The sequence below is a fragment of the Loxodonta africana genome, chromosome 15 (genome assembly GCF_030014295.1).
Source record: "Loxodonta africana isolate mLoxAfr1 chromosome 15, mLoxAfr1.hap2, whole genome shotgun sequence".
NCBI lineage: Eukaryota > Metazoa > Chordata > Mammalia > Proboscidea > Elephantidae > Loxodonta > Loxodonta africana.
Window position 1 is genome coordinate 63,525,633 of NC_087356.1, and position 16,174 is coordinate 63,541,806.

The window sequence follows — 16,174 nt, forward strand, 5'->3', positions numbered from 1 at the left end:
TCTGAAGTCATCCCCGATGTCTTGAAGCATTCTGTAAATTAGTTTTTTGTATTCTGCATCTGGCAATTCCAGGATTGTCTCTTCATTTGGGAAAGATTTTGATTCTCTAATTTGGGGAGTTGTAGAAGCAATCACGATCTGCTTCTTTATATGGTTTGATATCAACTGCTGTCTCTCCGCCATGTATAAGATATTGTCATGTTTTACTTTATATTTACTCACTGAGTGTTGTTTGTTTTCTTTCAATATACACAGATGGTCTACTAGATTGCACCGTCTTGATTGTTGTAGCCTTTGAATCACTTATGTCCTATTACCAGCTGGTTTGAGCTTTTACTAGGTATATAAGCCTGAGAGTCCATTCACTATTCTTGAGTAGAATCTGATTTTGGGTCACCAAGTGTGTGGTGTAGACTGTCACCTATTCACTTAGAGGAGTAGTGGTGGTGGTTGTGTGCACCAGATTCTAGTAGCAGCAGGGGGTCACACTCCGGGGGAGGGCAGGATGCTGACAGACTTCCCCCAAGTGCCAGTGAGGTAGGTGTATCTCTTTTCCTAAAGCACTTTGGTGGGTGGGCTCTGCAGCTGTACCTTAAGCACCCAATGCATGTACCTCTACAGATTGGTAGGTGTCATTATCCTCAGACCTCTTTGGCAGGAGGCTAGGTGGTTTGGGTGGAGCTTAAGCCCTCAGTTCCCAGTTGCGGGTCAGTGAGGGCTCTGTTTTATAGGTAGAGATATGGGACCTGAAAAAGTTTGTCTTTGCATTCAGTCTTTGCTAAAACAATTACAGTCAGATCACTATCAGAATTGCCTTTGTATTATAATATCCACCTTGTTCCCTGTAGGAATGAAAGCCCAAGACTGTGGATCTCATATACTTGGCTGGAGCTAGTTCTGTATTTTTATTCCAATTTCTGGAAGTCAGGGAAGGGTTTTTTGGTGCCTGAGCTTTTTGTAGCTGCTTCTCTCAGGCCAGGAGAATGGGTTAGGAAAAGACAAAAAACAAACAAACAAACCACAGAGCACTTCAGTCTCTGGCCCAGGAAATTCAAATGTTAATGAAGCCTCCTGGGAAGGGGAGGGGAGGGATCAGAGATATAGGAGAGAGTAGCACCCAGGAATATAGACAAAGTTACTTATCTTGCTTGATGATGACTGTTTTATCTGAGATTCCCGAGGGGCATGTAGCCTTTGTGCACTGGCTGGGTGGAGATTGCCCCTGAGGGTCAGGCTCACGTCCTGTGCTTGTGCTGTCTCAGAAGCTGAGACAACAGAAGCACTGTATCAGAAGCCGTGGTCAGTTCCTCTGCTCCCAATCCAAAGCCTAGAGCCAAGATTCCCTGGCTGGGACGCCGCACTCCAGGCTCCAAAACTAGTTGCTGCCTCCCGGTGACTTCTCCTCCTTTCAGCCGCGTCTTTGCACTGCCTGTCTGCTCTGGCTGAGCTTCCCCTGAGGTCACTTCAGAAGGCTAGGGCTGCGTCCCGTGTTTGCGCCATCTCAGGATGCCGTGAGCCCAGTCCAAAGCCCAGCGCCAAGGTTTTCTGACTGGGACGCTGGCTCCAGGCTCTGAAAACAGTCACTGCTTCCCCGTGGTTTCTCATTCTCTGTTTAGCCCCATCAGTGTGCAGCCTGCTTGTGCTGGCTGAGTCTCTACAGAGGTTACCCCAGGAGGCTAGGGGTTAGAGCTGTGTCCCAATCCTGCCCCGCCTCAGGAAGCAGCAGTCAGACCCGCCACTCTACATCCGGGAACTGTGAGGGCTCAAGGCTGTGGCGTGGGTCGCAGGTTCCAGAAGCGGTCGCTGTTTTAGGGTGCAGCTTTTTGCTCCCCTGTCACTCAGGTCAACTCTTTAGATCTATGTTTGATGATCAGGGTTCATAGATTGTCATGTATGTGATCGATTCACTTGTTTTTCGAAGTCTTTGTTGCAAAAGGGATCCGAGGTAGCTTCTACCTAGTCAGCCATCTTGGCCCCCTCCTCAACAAACATTTTTTAAAATAATATTTTATTGTGCTTTTGGTAAAGGTTTACACAGCAGTTTTGGTTCCCATTCAATAATATCTACAAAAGGTTTTCAGTGGCATTGGTTGTATTCTTCACAGTGTTTGAACATTCTTATTATTTATGTTCTGGTTGTTCCATTTCCATTAAATCAGTTTCCTACGCCCTTACATTCTCATCATTTAAAGTAATTGTTTACTGTTTGGTCTCATAAAGGTGACTTTTTTAAAGGAGCACAGTACTTACAGTGGATATTCATCATTTTTTGAGCCAATTTGTTATTTAGCTAAAAGGTGAAATGTGACCTCAGGGGTTAGTGTCTGTTCAAAGTCTGAAGATTAATTTAGGACAAGAGTCTCAGGGAGTCATCCAGTCTCAACCAGTCCAGTATGTCTGCTTTTTTTTTTTTTTCAGGAATTTGAGTTTCTGTTCCACATTTTTCTTCCATTCCATCAGGGTCCATCTATTGTGGCCATGATTAGGACACCTGGTAGTGGTAGCCGGTCACTATCTAGTTCTTCTGGTCTCAGGGGAGATGAGGCCATGGTTCTTGTAGGCTGTTTGTTCTGTAGACTAGTTTCTTATCTGAGTCTTTTTTTTTTTTTTTTTTTGCTGACCAGTAATCTCTTAGGTGTATCTTAGATGGCCGCTTGCAAGCTTTTAAGACCCCAGACACTACTCATCAAACTAGGATGTAGAACATAACTTCATGAACTATAATATGGTGTACAAACATTTTTCACAACCTTCTTGATTGTGACAGACAATGCTGTTGCCCTATTCAATATACATTCCTTCCTTTCTTTTCCCAAATGCTAGAAAACCTCAAAGTAGAGACTGAAATAGGAGTTGCTTGTTTGGCCAGTTTATGTTGAGGTTTAGGTTTGCCATGCTTTATATAGTTCTGACTGAAGAAACATATGGGAAGTCATGTATTGGTTTTTGGAGAAAATGTACTGTATTGAGAAAGAGAGTGACATGTGAGGGGAGTTCTCTTGCCTTGTTCTCTTGATTTCTTATATCCATAGAATTGTGTGAAAAAGTGATTGTTGGAGCTATGGTAGCTATTTGGTGAGAACTGGTGACAAACTTGAGAGCTAAAATCAAAGGATGAGCACAATGGGATGAAAGAGCCTGGGTTCTAGATGAGAATGGAGAATGCTGAGTTACTGAACCAGCCCTCAGACACTACCTCTAGATTTATTGTTATGTGAGCAAACTAAGTCCTTATTTTAAGTAGGGTTTTAATCCAGCAGTCTGCAACTGGAAGCTAGGAACTTACTAACTGATAACATGGGTTTCGGTTTGCATTCCTGCAATATTAAATGAAAAATATATGATTTTAACAGATGAATATCATGGGGAGATACTTATTCCTTTTCAGGAAACATTGAAGTGTGGAACTGCAATTTACTGTTAATAATTAGTTAAGGAGAGCTTGTGCAGATTTTAATTTCAATTTTAGGTGTAATGTTTGGTTTACATGGTTAGTGCTCTTTGTTCATTATCCCCTTTTTGGTTCTTGAATTGTAAACATTCTCCAACATTCCCTCTCTTATATTTTCTGAGAAGGGTAATGAAAGGTGCAGCATGAGAAAGGGATTGTAGGGGCCTAAAGTCCTGGGAATTGGAGCATTGTTTCTGCATGCCTTGCATAGTTAGCTCTTACATACCCCAGTGATTTTGTGATTTGAGGTTTGTTTCCTCCCTTCCTTCTCCCTTTCTCCATGATTCTATAAAGTTTAAAATTAACCGATGTTCCTCTTGAGCAAGCAGAACAGCAATCAATAAGATCTGGGATGAGACAAGCAGACAATGGGGGCCCATCTTGTGACTGAAATCAGGATGGCATTAGAGGACCTGCAAAGAATAACCACAGAAGGTCAACATGTCTGAGGTGTGATCAATACGCCCCCCCCCGCCCCCGCAAAAGGAGAACTGTCATTCTCCAGATTTTTTAAGCCTAAGCACTCACCGTATAAAACCCTCCGGTCCATCTCCAGCAAACAGACAGATCGTTGAGAAGGCCATTCCCTTCTGTCTCTTTTATACCAGTATACAATAAAGCCCGCTTGCTCTTTACCTCACCCTGTCTCAGTATCGGCCTTGCAGCAGGCAGCTCGAATCCATGTTTTTTGGTAACAGTAAGAGTTTGCACAATACTTAATTTAGTAAAAATACTTTAATCAGTCAGAACATTTCTTTCCTCGCTTCTCATCAAACTGAACTTAGACTCGATTTAAATTTTCATTATTGCCAAGGCCGAAGCATAGTTTTGGGGTCTTAAATGTTTATTGCACAGATTCGTATTTCCAGAGATAATGAAGAACCTTAGAAAATTCCTGAGCTAGGGGGAGACAGAGTTGTGCTTTCAGAGATTATTTTGGCAACAGCAGAGATGGATAAACTAGAGAGATACTTGGGGATATGCTAAATAACTGTTAGGGACTACACAATTCTGTAACCTGTTTCAGTTTAAACAGAAAAAGTACCTGAATGTGGGTAGTGTCTGTGGGAAAGGGATGGCATGCACTGTGGTGGTGGACTCTCTTACCTGGCAGAGGAGATATGCAGAAAGTATTTTGAAGCCTTTATCCTGAAAACAACTTAATTCTCACTAATATTTATTGAGTGCCTACTATATAATCTGCACTTGTCTTACCCCCAAAGTAAAGTAGTAAACAAGACAGAAGTGGTCATTGTCCCTATAGAGCTTATAGTTTCTAAGGAAACACGGAAATAAGCAGAAAAGGAGAAATATGTCTGATGAGTGTTATGATGGAGGCTTTACCAGGCGCATTTTTTTTTTTTTTATGAGAACACAAAGACTGACTATTTATTGACTATTTAGCATGAGCTAGGCAGTACTCTAAGCATTTTGTTTATAGTAGCTCATTTAATTGTCACAACAACCCAGTGAGAAAGGTGTTATTATTACCAGCCCGGCTTTATTAATGATTAACCTGAGGCGTAGAGAGTTTAAGTCAACTGCCCAAGGTGTGATAATTAGCGCATATGGAGATGGGATTCATACATGTGCACTCGCACTCATAGCCCGCATTCTTAAGTGTGATGATGAGGAGGAGAGGTTGACGAACTCAGCTATTGAGTTGTTTAAGGGCCGAGCAGGACTTTCATGTAGAAATTTCCAGTAAGTGTTGAAAGCAAGCACTTTGCAAGGGAGGTAACAAACTAAAAACTGATTTGAGGACATCCCAGGAGAGACAACAACTGAAGGCAGGTATTGCAAACCTGTACATTTAGCATTATTTATGAAATAAAGAACCTTGTGGCAAAATCTCCCTTTCGGATTTGCAAAGAAGAGGAAAGAAAACAATACAATAGATTTCCCTGAAGAGATAAAGATGATAGGGAGTATGGGAGTTTCTTTTTGGCTCTGCACTGAGGGGTGTTTAATCCCTTGAGTGAGTTGAAAATTTGAGTAAACACTGATCCTTCAAGAACTAAAGACAGATCCGGGTGTAGGGTGTAAATACAATCCACTTACTCCCCTCTTACTTATAGAATCTGTTCCCTAGGGAAGAGACTGGGCCAGTTGTAGCCTGTTTATAATCAAGTGCATTACATCAGTTAAGTTATAGTAAATCATCTGAGCTTCATTGAGTGGAAATGGTGATAATAATTATGATTCTTTTCCCTGTTGTTTGAGAACGCTCAGTATTAACATTAGAAAATATCACCTCTTGCTCAAAAAAAAAAAAAAAAAAAAAAAGGAGATTTCAGAAAATAATCCTGGGCAATACACTGTTAGAATCAAAGGAAGCAAAACCTCAGAGCTTGAAATTTCGTTTCTAGGACCACAGGAGTAAACAACAAAAAAAACAACAATGAAAATCGATAAAGAATCACACATGTTTTCTGGTAAGGAAGTGAGTTCCTGATTCCTTCCACGTTAACGTCCTGCTTGTTTTCAATGAAAGTCCTAGGATCTATGATATACCCATTGTTACCCATTTTCTGCAGTCCAAATGTAGATAGAAGAATCTGTGACATGAGGCACTTACAGGACCTCTCTTAGATTCTAGTTCCTTAGTTTCGAAATAGAAACAATGTTCATGGCCTCAACTTGGAAGGTCTAATCTGCATGAGAAGCCAGCACTGTGATACTAGGGCCTCTGTCTCCAATTTTACTGGTGAGAGGAGGACTCCTGTGAGTGAAGAAATAATGAGAAAAAAAAAAAATGAGAAGAGGGAGGCAATTCTGTCCTGGCCATCTTTCTATTTCTTGGTTTTTCCTGCTGTCATGTTACGTAAGGCAACACTGACATCCTGTGAGTAGACAATGTTGGAGGTAATCTTTGCCATTTTTAGCTTATAAAGACTAAAAATGGAAGGTCAGTGTCACTGTGTATCTTGGTAGTGGTAAAGGCTGATTATATGGGCCCAGGTTGGGTTAGTCTCAAACATTCCCTGCATGTATCCCACTCTTGGGGGAGGAGATATTGTGCGAAATTCTGATTGCCATCTAATGCAACTCCTTTCTCTTGTCCCCACAGGCAATCCTACAGAAAAATGGCTACTGGAAGTGGTTCTTTTGGGACGAAATTCATTCTGATGGGATTAACAGGCCAACCAGATCTCCAATTCCCTTTGTTCTCCCTGTTTCTAGTAATGTATATGATCACTGTATTGGAAAACTTGGGCCTGATAACTCTAAGGGGCTGATTTCTCACCTTCATACACCCATGTACTTTTTCCTCTTTAACTTGTCCTTCATAGACCTGTGTTATTCTTCTGTGTTTACACCAAAATGCTAATGAACTTCATATCAAAGAAGTATAGTGTCTCCTACAAGGGGTGCTTGACGCAACTTTACTTTCTCCTTTTTTTTTTTATCATTTCGGAATGCTATGTTTTGACATCGTTGGCCTATGGTCACTATGTGGCCATTTGTCATCCACTTTTGTATAACATTGCCATGTCCCTAAAGTATGTTTCAACCTTATTTTTGGTTCATACTTGATGGCCTTTTCTGGTGCTATGGCCCACACTGGATGCATGCTGAGACTGACCTTCTGTGATGCCAACACCATCAACCGTTATTTTTGCGACCTTCTCCCTCTTTTTTTTTTTTCTCCCTCTGCTCCAGTTCTCTTGCACCAGCACCCACGTCAATGAGCTTGTGGTTTTTATTGTGGTGGGCATCAACATTACCTTGCCCAGTCTTACCATCTTTATCTCTTATGGTTTCATTCACTCTAGCATCCTTTGCATCAATTCCACTGAGGGCAGTTCAAAGCCTTCAGTACCTGAAGTTCCCTCATAATACTGTTTCTCTTTTCTTTGGATCAGGTGCGTTCATATATCTCAAACCATCTTCTGTAGGGTCTATGAATGAGGGAAAAATCTCTTCTGTGTTTTACACCAGTGTGGTTCCCATGACGAATCCCTTAGTCAATAGCTTGAGAAATAGAGATATTAAACTTGCCCGGAGGAAATCCCTGAGTAGGAAAAGGTTTTGATCAAAAACAGTATCTCTGTGCAAGTAGTTAGAGGACAGGGAGGCTCTGCAGGTTTAGTTTGAGTATTTTTGGTGGCATTATTCTTATCTTACTTTTTTCTTACCCTTGTGAGTAGTATTTGTCTTTTTTTCAATATTATTTCCACTTTCGTTGGGGATTAATTTTCACTGACTCAACATTTGCATAATTCCTTCTTATTCTCACATTTTCTCTTGTATAAGAAGAACATTTAGGAAGGAATTTATCATCACTGTATTTTTTACTGTAAATCTGAATTTTTTTTTCTCTTGGAAAAATATTAATGAATCTGTGAATGATCCAATAAAGCAATTTTAAGGTGACCTTATACCTTTGTAGTGAAGGGCTCTTATTAGGAAATTGTAATGTTTCACTGGATACATGAGTCAGATAATCATTCTTTTCCTGTCTTTCCATCCTCCACAGGGCAGCAACACGTGTCCTTCATATGTCACCACTTCACAGAGATCAAATGTTCCATGGACACTCCCAAATACATCTCACTCTGTAGGTATGCACTATGCACTATACACTAAGCTTCTTTTGACAGAGTTTACTTATATACCTTTCTACACCAATACTAACACATAGTTGATCCTATATCTATAATTATTGCATGGATGAGAAACTTAGGCTCAGAGGGGTTAATGATTTACTTAGAGTCACAAAGCTTCTTAATGAAAAAAGCCAAGAGTAAAGTCTTAGCCTACTGATTTCAAATCTACTTTGTTCTATACTTTGTTTCTACTTCATTTTATTTATTTATTTAATTTCAGTGAACATGAAATATGAGAAAGCAATCCTGTTTCGGTGAAAGTTGACTGTGTTTTATTCCAGGAGGATAGATAACTTTCCCTCAGGGCAGGTAGTGCTTTGTTTTTGATTTTCTTTTGGAAAACTCTTTGCTGGTTCTTTTTGGTTGGGGGAGAATGCTGATTGGGAACATAGAGTTGGGAGATGAATGACCCCAAAAGATACTGACTGTTTTTCTGAAAAATAAAATGAAGTGAGATACTTGCAGGTGTTTTTATTTCAGAAATAGAGGACATGGGAGAGAAAGAGGTCCAGAAACATGTCATTAGACCAGGACAAAAGAGATACATGGTCAACAAATAAGAGGCTCCTGTGTAGGGAATTGTCAATGAGGTTTCAGAGAAAGATTTCACCTTTTTGTACCCTGTTCTGCTGAGTAGTGCAATTAACCTACAATGTACAAAAAGCTTTGATAAACTTGTAGTGCACAATGATCATAGACTCTTAGTAGTATTTTGGGGAATGAAGGAGAAAAAGTTGTAGACAAATTTGTGGGGATTCCGGTAATGAGAGCACAGCAACTTTAGGAGATAAAATAATGAGTGGTGATTGAAACTAAAGTTAAAAAAAAAAAAAAAGTTGGAAAGCAGAAATTTAGAAAGCAAAATATGAGACAATGAAAGTTCCTACCCTCTCCCTTGTAGAAACTCTTGGACACATTATGGAGATCTCAGAATTTTTATGAGTAGGAAAAAGACTTAGGTTATTTGATATTAGAGAGATTTTAAATTCAGAAAGCAGGAGAACCTGGGAAGAATTAAATTGCACCTTTTGTCGTGGCTTTGATGTGTTATGCCCATGTGGATTTTAGGCTGTACAAAACTCAAATTACAGCTGATATAGGAATTATAATTGAAAATAAGCATTTTTCCTGTTTCTTTTTCCTAAATTTTATTTATTTTATTGGGAATATACAGCAAAACATACACCAATTCAACAAAAATCATAAATGTACAATTTAGTGACATTGATTATATTTTTCTAGTTGTGCAACCATTCTCCCCCTCCTTTTCTGAGTTGTTCTCCCCTCATTAACATAATCTCGTTTCCCCCTAAGGTTCCTATCTAACCTTTCAAATAGGTGTTGTCCATTTTATCCCATATAGATAGTTCTTAAAAGGGCTTAATGCTTAAGGTAGAATTTTTTTTTAGTAGTTAAGCTAAAGTAGTGTTTGGTTTTAAGGTGATACCAGGGGATATTTTCGGTTGAAGGTTTAAGCCAAAAATATCTCAGGGCAATAGTTTAGGAATTCCTTCACCCTCCATGGCTCCAGAAAGTCTAGAGTCCATGAGAATTTGAAGTTTTATTCCACATGTTCCCCCGTTTGATCAGTATTCTTCTATAGAATCATTGATTAAAATATTCAGTAATGGTAGCCAGGCACTATCTAGTACTTCCGGTCCTATGAAAAGAAGGCAGTTGTTCATGGGGCCAATTCGCCAGACATTCCATATTTTCCTCCTGTTCCTGACTCACCTTCTTCTCTTGCTCCATGTGAATAGAGATCAATTGTTGTGCCTTGGATGGCAGCTTGCAAGTTTTTAAGACCCCAAACACTATGCAATGAACTAGGAGTTATACTAGGAGTACTAAGCTTATTATTAGTCCACTTAACTGGGATGCCTAATGAAACCATGGCCCTCAAACTCTAACTCAAGGAATCCAATCCCATGAAGTGTTTTGTCATATATAAGAAGCCTTAGCAGCTGCTGTTTCTTTTTGTCATTTTTATAAATATATCTATGACACAAATTTTGCCATTTCATCATTTTACAGGTGTACAACTTATTGACAGCAATTATAGTATTTGGCTGTACAACTAATCCATGCAATTTTTCCATTAACGTTAGGCCCCTTTCTCCGTATCTTCTCCTCCTCTGGTATCCACTAATAAACTTTGGCCTCTATATATTTTTCTTTTTTTGTCTTTTTATATAAATGAGATCATACAATATTTGTCCTTCTGTGATTGATTTATTTTACTCAGTATAATGTCTTCAGGTTCCATCCATACCATAGTATGTATCAAGACTTCCTTTCTCCTACTGGCTGAGTGTATTCCATTGTATGTATAAACCACGTTTTGTTTATCCATTCATCTTTTTTTTTTATAATTTTTATTGTGCTTTAAGTGAAAGTTTACAAATCAAGTCAGTCCCTCACACTAAAACCCATATACACCTTACTACACACTCCCAATTACTCTCCCCCTAAGAAGGCAGCTCACTCTCTCCCTCCACTCTCTTTACATGTCCATTTCATCAGCTTCTAACACCCTCTACCCTCTCATCGCCCCCCTAGGCAGGAGATGCCAATATATTCTCAAGTGTCCACCTGATCCAGGAAGCTCACTCCTCACCAGCATCTCTCTCCAACTCATTGTCCAGTCCAATCCATGTCTGAAGACTTGGCTTCGGGAATGGTTCCGGTCCTGGGTCAACAGAAGCTCTGGAGGCTGTGACCACTGGGGTCCTTCCAGTCTCAGTCAGACCATTAAGTCTGGTCTTATGAGAATTTGGGGTCTGCATCCCGCTGCTCTCCTGATCCCTCAGGGGTTCTCTGTTGTGTTCCCTGTCAGGGCAGTCATCGTTTGTAGCCAGGCACCATCTAGTTCTTCTGGTCTCAGGATGATGTACTCTCTGGTTCATGTGGCCCTTTCTGTCTCTTGGGTTCGTGATCGCCTTGTGTCCTTGGTGTTCTTCATTCTTCTTTGACCCAGGGGGGTTGAGACCAATTGATGCATCTTAGATGGCTGCTTGCTAGTGTTTAAGACCCCAGACACCACTCTTCAAAGTGGGATGCAGAGTGTTTTCTTAATAGATTTTGTTATGACAATTGACTTAGACGTCCCCTGAAACCATGGTCCCCAGACCCCTGATCCTGCTACGCTGGCCTTCAAAGCATTCTGTTTATTCAGGAAACTGCTTTTGGTTTAGTCCAATTGTGCTGACCTCCCCTGTATTATATGTTGTCTTTCCCTTCACCTAAAGTAGTTCTTATCTACTGTCTAGTTACTGAATGCTCCTCTCCCACCCTTCCTCCCCACCTCTTGTAACCATGAAAGAATGTTTTCTTCTCAGTTTAAACTATTTCTCAAGTTCTTATAATAGTGGTCTTATACAATATTTGTCCTTTTGCAACTGACTAATTTCACTCAGCATAATGCCTTCCAGGTTCCTCCATTTTATGAAATGTTTCACAGATTTCTCACTGTTCTTTTTCAATGCATAGTATTCCATTGTGTGAGTATACCATAATATATTTATCCATTCATCCATTGATGGGCACCTTGGTTGCTCCCATCTTTTTGCTATTGTAAACAGCACTGCAATAAACACGGGTATGCATATATCTGTTTGTTTAAAGGCTCTTTATTTTCTTCCATGATCTTTATTATTTTAGATTTTATATTTAGGTCTTTGATCCATTTTGAGTCAATCTTTGTGCATGGAGTGAGGTACAGGTCTTGTTTCATTTTTTTGCAGATGGATATCCAGTTATGCCAGCACCATTCATTAAAAAGACTGTCTTTTCCCCATTTAATTGTTTTGGGATCTTTGTCAAATATCAACTGCTCATATGTGGATGGATTTATGTCTGGGTTCTCAATTCTGTTCCACTGGTCCATGTATCTGTTGTTGTACCAGTACCAGGCTGTTTTGACTACTGTGGCGGTATACTGGGTTCTAAAATCAGATAAAGTAAGGCCTCCCACTTTGTTCTTCTTTTTCAGTAATGCCTTTTTTATCCGGGGCCTCTTTCCCTTCCGTATGAAGTTGTTGATTATTAAAGAATGTCGTTGGGATTTGGATCAGAATTGCATTAAATGTATAGATCGCTTTTGGTAGAATAGACATTTTTATAATGTTAAGTCTTCCTATCCACGAGCAAGGTATGTTCTTCCGCTTATGTAAGTCTCTTTTGGTTTCTTGCAGATCCATTCATCTTTTTACAGGCATTTAGTTTGTTTCCACTTTTGGCTGTTGTGAATAGTGCTGCAAGGAACATCAGAGTACAAGTCTCTTTTTGAATCTCTGCTTTCAGATCTTTTGGGTATACACCTAGGAGTGGAATTGCTGGGTCATATGGTAGTTCTTTTTTAGTCTTTTCAGGAACCAGCATACTGTTTTCCACTATGACATCATCACTTGCATTGTTACCAGCAATGGATAATGGTTGCAACTTTGCCACTTCCTCACCATTGTTATTTTCAATTAGTTTTTTTTTTTTTTTTTTTAACATTGGCCATCCTAGTGGGAGTGAAGTGGTATCCCATTGTGGTTTTGATTGGCAACTCTCTGATGGCTAATGATGCTGAGCATATTTTCACGTGTTTGTTGTGTATATGGATGTTCTCTTTGGCGAAATGTCTATTTCAGTCCTTTCCTCGTTTTATGAATGGGTTATTTATCCTTTTGTTATTAAGTCTTTGATGTTTTATATATTCGAGTTATTAAATTCTGGTTGGATATATTGTTTCCAAAGACATTCTCCCAGTCAATATCTTGTCTTTTCGATTTTTTCTAAAAGTCTTTTGATGACCAAAAGTTTTTCATTTTTATGAAGTTCCATTTATTTGTTTTGTCTTTTGCTGGTTGTGCTTTTGTTTTTATATTAGATAATCCATTTTTAAAACTTAGACCTGACAGCATTGCCCTTGCTTGTTCTTCTAAGTAGTTTATGGTTTTAGTTTGCATATTTAGGTCCTTAATCCATTTTGAATTTGTTTTTGTGTAAGATGTGAAGTATTAGTTCTGTTTCTTTTTTGTACATTTGGAAATCCAATCTTCCCAGCACTGTTTATGGAAGAAACTCTTCTTTCTTCATTGAATGGTTTTAATACCCTTGTCAAAAATCAGTTGGTCATAGACATGTGGGATTATTTCTGGAGTTTCAATTCTATTCCATTGATATATATGTCTGTTGTTATACCAGTACCAGTTTGTTTAAGTTCTGTAGCTGTATAACATGTTTTAAATTCAGGAAGTTTGAGCCTTCCTACTTTGTTCTTCTCTTTCAAGTTTGTTTTAGCTATGCAGGGACTCTTGTCATTCCAAATAATACTGAGGCTTGCTTTATGACCTAATATGTCGTCTATTCTAGAGAATGTTCCATGTGCACTAGAAAAGAAAGTATACTTCGTTGCTGTTGGGTGGAGTGTCCTGTATATGTCTACAAGGTCAAGTTGGTTGACTGTGGCGTTTAGATCTTCTGTGTGTTTACTGACCTTCTTTCTGGATGTCCTGTCCTTCACTGAAAGTGGTGTGTTGAAGTCTCCTACTATTATTGTGGAGCTGTCTATCTCACTTTTCAAGGTTGATAGAGTTTGTTTTATGTATCTTGCAGCCCTGTCATTGGGTGCATAAATATTTAATACGGTTATATCTTCTTGGTGTATTGTCCCTTTAATAATTATATAGTGTCCTTCCTTATCCTTTCTGATGGATTTAACTTTAAAGTCAGAAATTAATATTGCCACTCCTGCTCTTTTTTGATTTTTGCTTGCTTGATATATTTTTTTCCATCCTTTGAGTTTTAGTTTGTTTGTGTCTCTAAGTCTAAAGTATGTCTCTTGTAGGCAGCATATAGATGGATCTTGTTTTTAAATCCATTCTGCCACTCTCTATCTCTTTATTGGTGCATTTAGTCCATTTACATTCAGGGTAATTATGGATCGGTATGAATTTAGGGCTATCATTTTGATGTCTTTTTTGTGTGTGTGTTGACAGCTTCCTTTTCCCACTTGATTTTATGTGCTGAATAACTTTATATATTGTCCTTTCCTCATATTTGTTGTTGTTGATTTTGTTTCTACTGAGTCTCTATTTTTCCCTTGTGTTTTATTTTGATGAGTAGGATAGTTTGTCTCCTTTGTGGTTACCTTATTATTTACGCCTATTATTCTAAATTTATGACTAACTTTTGTTTCTTTGTATCGCCGTATCTTCCTCTCCATATGGACGGTGTATGATTACATTTCTTAGTCCCTCTTTATTATTTTAATGTTGTCTTCTTTTATATAATAACATCACTGTTACCCAGTGTTGGGCTTTTTTTTTTTTGGATTTCCCTGTCTGGGTTGACTTCTGGTTGCTCTGCCCAGTGTTCTAGTCTTGGGTCGATACCTGATATTATTGATTTTCTAACCAAAGAACTCCCTTTAGTATTTCTTATAGTTTTGGTTTGGTTTTTACGATTTCCCTCAAATGTGTTTATCTAGAAATGTCTTAATTTCACCTTCATATATTTAAGAGACAGTTTTGATGGATATATGATTCGTGGCAGGCAATTTTTCCTTCAATTTTTTAAATATGTCATCCCAGTGCCTTCTTGCCTGCATGGTTTCTGCCAAGTAGTCCGAGTTTATTCTTATTGGCTCTCCCTTGTAGGGGACTTTTCTTTTACCCCTCACTCCTCTTATAATTGTCTCTTTATCTTTGGTCTTGGCAAGCTTGGTTATAATATGTCTTGGTGTCTTTCTTTTAAGATCTACCTTATTTGGAGTTTGATGAGCATCTTGGATAGATATCTTCTCATCTTTCACAATAACAGGGAAATTTTCTGCCAACAAATCCTGAACAATTTTTTCTGTATTTCCTGTTATCCCTCCCTGTTCTGGTACTCCAGTCACTGGTAGGTTATTTCTGTTGATAGAGTCCCACATGATTCTTAAGTTTTCTTCATGTTTTTAAATTCTTTTATCTGATTTTTCTTCAACTATATTAGTGCCAAGTGATTTATCTTCGAGTTCAGAAATTCTAGCTTCTACTTGCTCAGTTCTGGTCCTCTGACTTTCTATTGAGTTATCTAATTCTGTAATTTTATTGTTAATCTTTTGGATTCCTGATTGCTGTCTCTCTATGGATTTTTCCAGCTTATTAAGCTTTTCATTATGTTCCTAAATAATCTTTCTGAGTTCTTCAGTTGCTTTATCTGTGTATTCCCTGGCTTGTTCTGCATATTGCCTCATTTCCTTCCTGATGTCTTGAAGAGTTCTATATATTAAACTTTTGTATTCTGCATCTGGTAATTCCAGGAATGCACTTTCATCTAAAAGATCCCTGGATTCTTTGTTTTGAGAGCCTGTTGAGGTGATTATGGCCTGTTTCTTTATGTGACTTGATATTGATTGTCATCTCCGAGCCATCTATAAGTTTTTGTATTAGTTTATGCTTGCTTACTGTGTCATAGCTGCTTGCTTTATTTTGTTTTGTTATACCCCTATGGGTTGCTTGAGTGAGCTATCTTGATTATTTTTGCCTTTGGAGCTCTGGTGTCCTGTCCCCAGCTGGCTAGAGCTGTTATCAGGTATATCAGTCTAGGAGTCCATTCAGTTTTCTTGTATGAATTCAGCTCACATTTCCAGGCAGCTGATATCAAGTGTACAGTACAGGCTCTGTCCTACAGTCTTAGAGGGACAGGGGTGATTGGCATATATACACATATCTGATTGCAGCAGGGGGTCACACACTGAAAAAGGCAGAGGACTGAGAACCGACCCCCAAGTGTCTCTGAGGAAAACGCATCTCTGTTCCCTAGAGCGTGCTGGTGGGTTGGCTCTGCAGAGGGAGCATGGGCACACAAAGTTTTTGTTGTAAGGACTGGGAGGTACCAGTTATCCCTGGACCCCTGTCGTGGGTAGCTGGGTGACCCAAGTGGAGGAACCGGTCCTTAGGTCCCTGTTGTGGGTAGGTGAGGACCCTGTTTAATAGGCAAAGCAATGTGAAACGCCAAACACCCACTTCTCCACTGCACGGTTGAAATGGTTGGAGTTTGCCAACAAGGGCCTATTCTCCCAAAATAGGCCCACACAGGTCCATGCAGAAGGGAAAGGTGCTTCAGGTCCATGGATGGT

The 16,174-nt window shown here is 39.3% G+C and overlaps 1 pseudogene; it reads left to right on the plus strand.

Annotated features, from left to right (window-relative positions):
• The first annotated feature begins 4,806 nt into the window (after positions 1-4,806).
• LOC135227737 (olfactory receptor 8B3-like) lies at positions 4,807-8,055 on the plus strand (annotated as a pseudogene).
• Positions 8,056-16,174: the final 8,119 nt, after the last annotated feature.